Here is an 8,302-nt window from a genome sequence, read left to right on the forward strand (position 1 = left end):
TGTTCTCATGGTAGTGAATAAGTCTCACGAGATCTTATGGTTCTATAAGGGGGAGTTTCCCTGCACAAGCTCTCACTCTCTTTGCCTGCTGCCATCCATGTAAGATGTGACTTGCTTCACCTTGCCTTCAGCCATGGTTGTGAGGCTTCCCCAGTCACGTGGAACTGTAAGTCCATTAAACCTCTTTCCTTTGTAGATTGCTGAGTCTCAGGTATGTCTTCATCAGCAGCGTGAAAATGGACTAATACACTCAGAGCACAGAGGTACCTGGGGCTGGACCTCTGAGTCTATTCTGCACAGTGTTGTTCCAAGCAGAGCTTCTGCTTTGAAACCACCTGAGGAGCTTATCCAGCTCAACTTTCGGGTTCCCCACTCCCCTGCCTGCAGTGTGCTGGTAAATGTTTAACAGCAACTCTCAGGTTGGTAACCCTGGATTACAACCTCTGCCAATTTCCATGGTGTAAATACGCTCACCACGGCCAATTCCAGGCTACCAGTATGGAATCACTGAGTATGCAGTGAGTTAGGAAGAGAGAATACAGTCATATAATGGTGACTATTTATGGCAATGAGGACACATGCTGAGAAATGAGTCATTAGGCAATTTTTGTCATTGTGCAAACATCACAGAGTGGTCTTACACAAACCTAGATGCTCTAGCCTCCTCCACCCCGAGGCTGTATGGTATGGCCTATTGCTCCTAGGTTGCAAACCTATACAGCAGGTTACTATAGTGAGGACTGCAGGCAGTCTTAACACAATAAGGATTTGCGTATCTAAACGTAGAAAAGATGCAGTGAAGGCCGGGTGCAGTGGCTCACACCTGTAATCCCAGCACTTTGGGAGGCTGAGGTGGGCGGATCACCTGAGGTCAGGAGTTCAAGATCAGCCTGGCCAACATGGTGAGACCCCATCTCTACTAAAAATACAAAAATTTTAGCCAGGTGTGGTGGCACGTGCCTGTAATCTCAGCTACTCGGAAGGCTGTGGCAGGAGAATCACTTGAACCTGGGAGGCAGAGGTTGCAGTGAGCCAAGATTACACCACTACACTCCAGCCTGGGCAACAGAGTGAGACTCTGTCTCAAAAAAGTAAAAAAAGAAAGAAAAGAAAAGAAAGAAAAGAAAAAAGATGCAGTGGAAAGGCAGTATTATAATCTTACTGCACTGCCATATACACAGTCTGTCATTGACTGAAGTGTCAATATATGACGTGAGGCTATCTAGATACAATAGCTATAGATAACCTCAAGAACATAGATAATAGTAAAATAATGAGGAAGGGATATGTTTGGAGTGTTCATTTGCTTGTCATATCATGTATAAGTTTATATAATTCAATTTTCAGTGATGGCTGTGTTTAACAACCAACTCCCAGAATTCCTGAAAAATTGACAGCTCTCCGGAGCCCGTATGAGACAGGTCCTGCACATCCCCGTGACGAGCACAGACATTGCACATCCCGGGGAGAGTCCCGGGAGCTGGGGGCAGGACTCTGCAGGTCAGCAAGCTCCTCCAGCACTTCTCTCACACACTGAGGCTTGTGAGTTTGAGAACTAAGCTACCTGGCTTTACTGCCCGGAGCACAGGTCTGAGACCCCTCAGAATCCTCAGCCAAGCCCAGCCACACCACTGATGCTCAGCCTTTAGGCCGTGGAGGAGGCAGAAGGGCAGGCTAGTCTGAATTTTGCCAACCCCCCTCCTGTGGTGCCTACCTCTTGATTTTTGCCGTTTCGTTCAAGTGACTTGTCTGAAATACAGAGTGGTCCCTTATGTTTTTCTGTTCCAATCCTCCAAACACCACCAGCTTGGCCTACAGACATTTAGGATGTTGGTGGTTAAAAATATATATTGCTTTTAGATTTATAGCACTTACTGGTTACTTGAATTGATGCATTTAATTTTATCATTACCAGCCAATCTATTAGTTGAATGCTCCTGAAGCTTTCATCAAAGGGTTTGGGGAAAGAAAAGAGAAAAAAAAAAGTCCAACTTCTTGCCCATTGGAGGAAAAAAAGAAAGCCAACCAAAGACTCTAAGGAAAAGATATATAAACAAGTATAAACTCATACTTATCTGGAAACTGGGACTTTAAACTTGCAGGCAGTGGCTTCCTATGTCAGAGGATCTTTAGGGAACCACTAGCAGAAAGTTCCTCCCTGTGGCCTCACACTTTTTGCCCAGGACATTCAGGGGGTGAATGGAATGACAGCAGGTGGTGGGAGGGGTTCAGCCCAGCAGACCATCGCCAGGACAGATCCAGAGGGGTGTGTGCAGACCCCTCCAGAAGGCCCCATCGCTGCTGCCCCACAGCTCCCAGTCCAGAGGGTGGGGGTCTGAAGACATAAGCAGGATGTGTTGCCTCCACATAATTACTCTGCTGTGAGTGACTCCAGGGGCGCCCTCAGTCCGATTCAGGTGATGGCATTTAAGAGAGGAAGTAGGGGAACCCTAGTCATTCACTTGATCTCTGCTTGTGTGTACACTGGCAAGGAGGAATGTGTGGATTTCCAGCAGCAGGAAACAAACCCTTTTCATAGCTGAGTGTGTGGGGGTGGAGTGTTTCTAAAGCCTAGTTATCTCATGTCTCTGTCTTCTGAGGCCCTAACTAAGATTTTATGCCAAACTTTCAAGGTACTAATGCCTAAGAAATAATGGGAGACATCGGCTTTTGGTAGGGAAGGGAACATCCTGTCATGCAACAACCAAGGGACATAGGCCAGAATAACGCGTCTCAGTCTGTTCTGTGCTCCTATAACGGAATACTTAAGACTAGGTAATTTATCGGAAATGTATTTGGCTTGATCCTTTTGTAGTTCATGAGCATGATGATTGGGTGTTCACACGCATGTGTGAGATGTGCCACCCTCAAACCTTGTTACAATGTTGGCACATTAACCCACCTGACCTGAAAAAAAAGAAAGAAAAAGAAATGTATTTTGGCTCACAGTTCTGGAGGCTGGGAAGTCCAAGAGCATGGCACTGGCATCTGGTGAGGGCCTCTGTGCTGCGTCATGCCATGGCTCAAGGCAGAAGGGCAAGAGAGGATGAGGGTGAGCGGGCAAGAGGGACCCAAACTCGCTTTTATAAACACCCACTCTCAAGATAACTCACTCCCAAGACAAAAGCATTGAGTCCTCCCTGCGTACAAAGCCCTTTTGCCCTAATCACCTCTTATAAGGCCCCACCTCTAAACACTATTGCACTGAGGATTATGTTTCCAACATATGAACTTTAGGGGACACATTCAAACCGTAGCAAAAGCATGATAATAATAGCCAGTATTTATTAAGCACTTACTGCTTGCTGGGCGTTAGATTAAGAGCTTTAGCTGTGTTATCATATTCTCGCAAGAACTGTCTGATATAGACACCATTTTTATCTCCATTTAACAGATAAGGAATCTGAGGCTTAAGTAAGCCAATTAGTTTGCCAAACAATAGTTCAAGGATTGAAGCCTGTCTCACACCAAAGTCTAGCCCTTAATCTTTTATGCTGTATAGAGTGATCTGACACCATTGTCATGGTTGCCTCTCCATTTTGTCCTGAAGCTTTGCTTGCGAAAGTCGGCACTCACTTGGCAAGCACTGTGCCTCCTCCTCCTCGGGCCAGAGTCAGAACCCTGAATGCATCCTCCAGCAGTGGGGGCTGAAGCTGTGGGAAGCACAGGCTGGCTTTGTGGCTGTAAAGTTAGAAACTGCTACAGCAGAGGGGCTTGACAGGGAAGGTTATGGGAACTGTCCTAGCCAGGGACTCCATCTCCACCCACTACGCAAATAGAAATGAAAAGACCTCTATCTTGAGATTAACTGGGTTCTTTTCTTTGTAAATCCTTTCTAAATATTAATCTAAGCTCCCAACCCTCATGGCTAATGTTTCCTTTAAGTTTCCAGTTAACACATGGGAAAGTCATTGCAAATCCGTGACAGCCTTGGCACCTACTCTTGAAGAGGTGAGTGTCTGAGACTCACGGAACCCTAGAGGCAGCCGACACCTCAGGCATCACAGTGCCTTCATTTCCTAGTGAGCTGAGGATCAGTGTCAAGACTCTGACCCGGCCTCCAGACTCGGATACCAGGGCTTCTTCCCCTCTTCTGCACTGCTGGAGTTTCGCAGGAATCCACAGCCCCAGCTGGTGCCCCAGCCACCAGAATATCTGCCCTTTTCTCCAGGAGAGAGACTGAACTCCACGCAAACATTAGCCAAACAATAGCCATGTCCTGGAAGGCATGCTAAGAGGTGGCAGAGGGGGGAAGGTGTGAGATGGAAGCGCCTGGCCCTGGGGAGACGTAGCAGGAGCACAGGCAGGGCCGTGGGTGTGTCCAATCTGGGGACCACCCCAGGGAGCCCTGGACTTTATGAACAGGAGGACTCTGGTCCTGCTTCCTAGAACGACCTTAAAGAAACATCAGCCTGAAGACTTTGGGACCATCCTAGGCCCAGCCAGGAGTTGAGACATGAGGACTTTCTGGGCACAAAAGTTAAAAATTGAACTTGCACCATCGCCTGAGTCAGCTTTGCTGTGTGCCCTTCTATCTGGAGCATTTATGTTGCACAACTCCAGGGAGCAGCATTTCCATAGAACACAGTGTCAATCCCATCACTTTCATTCTTTCTCTTTAAACAGAAAGACCAACTGTAGAAAAGCTAAGGTGTTGGCCACTCATTCAACAAGCATTTGTTGGGCATTTAGTGCCAGCCTCAGGGCCAGGCCCTGGTTATACAGTTAACAAAGCAGTCATGGTCCCTGCCTTCATGGAGCTTGAAGTGTAATAGAGTTTGGCAGAAAATACATATACAATGCCTAAATGAAACCAACTATGGGAAAGACATCAATTGAATACCCATAAGCATCCGTGCCCTGGGCTTCCGGGGCATGCATGTCAGAGTCGCTACCCTCAGCCACTCACCAGGCAGAAGTGGGAAATCCCTCCTGAGCCAGGGAAGGGAAAACTGCTTAGGTCAGACCTGCTCCCTGAACCTCAAGGAGCTCAGGTCACAGGCTTACAGACCTTTCCAGGACAGTGAGCCTTCCTGGGAACCCATCTAAACAGCTGACCACGTCCCAGAGACTTTAGTGCCACCTGGAGCTCTGGAGGATGCGACGTTCCAGCTCGAAGCAGCACAAGATGTCCGGCACCAGCATGGCTAAGTCTGGGGTGTGGGAGGGGCTATGGAGGGGAGGCCCGCCTTGAGTCTCCCACTGATAACACCTGCTGCCGCCAGGCTCCCGTGTGCCGCAAACAAACACAAGAGCTCTTTGCTCTCTCAACAGGTTGTTCCATTCAGGTTTTTTGAAAACAGTGCGCTAACTGGGTAAGAAGGAGGTTTCTCTCTTAAATTCCCCGGCAAAGGAAATCATGGGACTGCAGTGAGACTTTGCGTCATGGCCTTCTCTTTCATAAAATCCTTGTTGTCTGTAATACTCCTGTTTCCAGCTCAGAGGCTGCTCCCAAAATCAACACACTTCCCACCCAACTGCAGAGCCCACAGGTCAAACTCCTCCAAAGAGGACGCTATTTTACCCAGTCGAGGTAAAAGGGCCTTTGAAAGTCCCCACCTAATACTCATAAAAATGGTCTTATTTCAGAGTTATTACATGGATTTCTCCCCCCAAGAGGATGAAACTTTTCCATAAATTAAAGATTAACTTAATGCAAATGGAAGAGCTTGGGCTCTGAGATTAGAAAGACCTGGGTGCAAATTCTGACTCTGCTACTTAAATCTATGTGGGCCTCAGGCAACTTAACTTCTCTGAGCCTGTCACCTAGTCTGCAAAATAGTGATAGTAACTGTGCCAGCATTCACATGGTGAGATTGGGGATAGCATAGGAATGTCCCACAACACATAGTAGGCTCTCAATAAATGAGAGTTCCTATTTTTATTTTGCATTTGGTTTTTCAAACCCATCTTCAGAAGGCAGCTGTGAAAGTGCATTTTCCCTGCGGGTGGGTGGTTTGTTGTGGTACACTGGCTGAAACAGATGCCCTTTTCCTGTCTTTATACATATGGATACTTCTAAAATTGTTTTTCGTGCCATGGAAAAGGCTTGCCCACCCATGGATCCTGCTCTTCCTCCTCCTCCGACATGAGCGAGTGCTTCGTGCTTCTCTCTCTGGGCCGCTCCCTCCCGCGCTGTGCCGTCCATGGCGTTTGTGCTGAGGTCTCACTTTCCTTCAGACTGAGAGAATCAGATACCCTGGTCAGCGACCTTGGTTCCGGCCCACCTCCTCGACCGGGGGCTGTGGCTGGGAGGCTGGATCCAGAGGCGGTGTTTCTTGCCAAGTTTCCCTCAGATCCTGCTATGGGAGAAGAGCTGTGGGTATTATTGGCACAAAGATTCCCACCAACCTTCACTGGAAGAAAAGTATTATTTCTAAGAGGAGAAACACTGAATAAAGAGATTGTACATGTGAAATACTTTGCACCTGTATCTGAATCTTTTCATCCATCCATGCATCATCCATCCATCCATCCATCTGTCCTCCCATCCATCCATCCATCTGCTCATCCATCCATCCGTCCATCCATCCATCTGTCCGTACATCCATCCATCCATCCATCCGTCTGCTCATCTGTCCATCCATCCATCTGTCCATCCATCTATTCTTCCTGCATTACGTATCCTTGTGTTGAATTTCTGTAATAAGCACATCACACATGGGGGATCAGGGATGGAGAAGAGGGGTCCTCTCTATCAAGTAGCTCACAGACCATTCAAGAAGGCAGACAAGCAAAGAGGCAACTGCAATACCGTGTGACAAGTGTGAGGTGAGGGAGGAGGGAGTGGGAGAAGAGACTGAGCACTTGGCTAGGACACGTAGCCTGTGCGGCACTACCACAGAAGCTTCCCAAAGTTGATGATGTTTCGTGTCCATGCAAAGCATGATGGGAGCCATCAGAATTTAATGCCAAGCAGAGAGGAGGGAACAGACAACACAGGGGAAAGGAACAGCGTGTGTGAGGCCCAGAAGCCACAGCAGATTCCCAGGCTGGGGGCCAGTAGCAGCCACAAGGCAAGGGCTGGGCTCAGGGCTTCTCTTTCTTTTTTGAGCCATCAACCCCTTGTGCAACTCTGTGAAGTTTATGAGTCTCTTTTCAGAGTCATGTTTTTAAATGCATAAATTAAATACACAGGATGACAAAGGCAACCAATGACATTGAAATACAGTAATCACAACATTAAAAAATAGTAATAGATGTCACCTATTAGCACATTAAATAACAAGATCTAGCAAAGGGTCTCCAAGTACCATGGTGTCTCAGTGGTGAAATGTGTAAATATTTCAAGATATTGTCAACAACTGCCATATAATATGAAAATATCTGTAGTTTCCATTGGTGTCAAAATACTGGTGCTCCTGGACGACATGGTTTGTTGCCCACATTCATAATTAAAGAAAATGCTATATTTCAGTTTGAAGTTAGTAGAAAATGTAATTCCTCCTCCCCACCATTTCCTATTCCCAAGAAGCCCTTTCTTCGCGTTCATGGACTCCAGCCTCACAAACTCCTGGTCCTAACTCAGCTCCTCCTGCCGCAGCTCCTCAGTCACTCTGGATTCCATGACCTCAGCAATCCAAAATGCAATCACTGACACATTTGTGTCATTGTCCTTCTCACCTGTGGGCAGGAATTGTGTCTGTCTTTTCACCTCTGTGAATCGAGAGCCCGTCAGAGCCAAGTCCGCACACATTAGATACTCAGGAAATGTTAAATGAATGAATGAGTCATGTCACACCAAGGATTGTGGACTTTGGACAGGGATTTGGGGGTGGAGATTGGAGTGGCATGATGAGATTTGCTATGAATTTCAGAGGGTGAAAAAATCACATCTCTGAGGTGTCCCATTTCTACCGCATCTATTGTGGCTCAGGTGAGGCAACTGCAAGACAAATAGGAAAAGATAAATAAATCTTTATAATAAGGAAAAGATACATAGATTTTATTTCACTTGTAGGATTCATGCAACTCCTACCTGAATCTTTAATAACAATGGAAAAAAACATGATCCTGTGGCAAAGAAAAGAAAAAACACCTTCTTGGCCAATTTTAAGACCTGCTGTGGCAAAACAAAAGTGCTTTAAGAAATAAACATAGAAGGTGGAGCTTGTAACCAGCAGGGGGGGGGGGGGGGGGGAGGGGGGGGGGGGGGGGGGGGGGGGGGGGGGGGGGGGGGGGGGGGGGGGGGGGGGGGGGGGCAGAGGAGCTTTAAAAAAAAAAAAAAAAAAAAATAAACATAGAAGTAAATCTTTAACAACCAGAGAGTTAATTTAATGCCTTGCAGATATTACAAAATATG

The 8,302-nt window shown here is 47.0% G+C and overlaps 1 non-coding gene across 1 annotated transcript; it reads left to right on the forward strand.

Annotated features, from left to right (window-relative positions):
• The first annotated feature begins 2,803 nt into the window (after positions 1 to 2,803).
• LOC115836181 lies at positions 2,804 to 2,908 on the forward strand. Its single transcript, XR_004031166.1, has one exon. It is a non-coding gene; the product is annotated as a small nucleolar RNA U13 (small nucleolar RNA).
• Positions 2,909 to 8,302: the final 5,394 nt, after the last annotated feature.

Source organism: Nomascus leucogenys, chromosome 7b, assembly GCF_006542625.1.
Source record: "Nomascus leucogenys isolate Asia chromosome 7b, Asia_NLE_v1, whole genome shotgun sequence".
Classification (NCBI taxonomy): Eukaryota; Metazoa; Chordata; class Mammalia; order Primates; family Hylobatidae; genus Nomascus; species Nomascus leucogenys.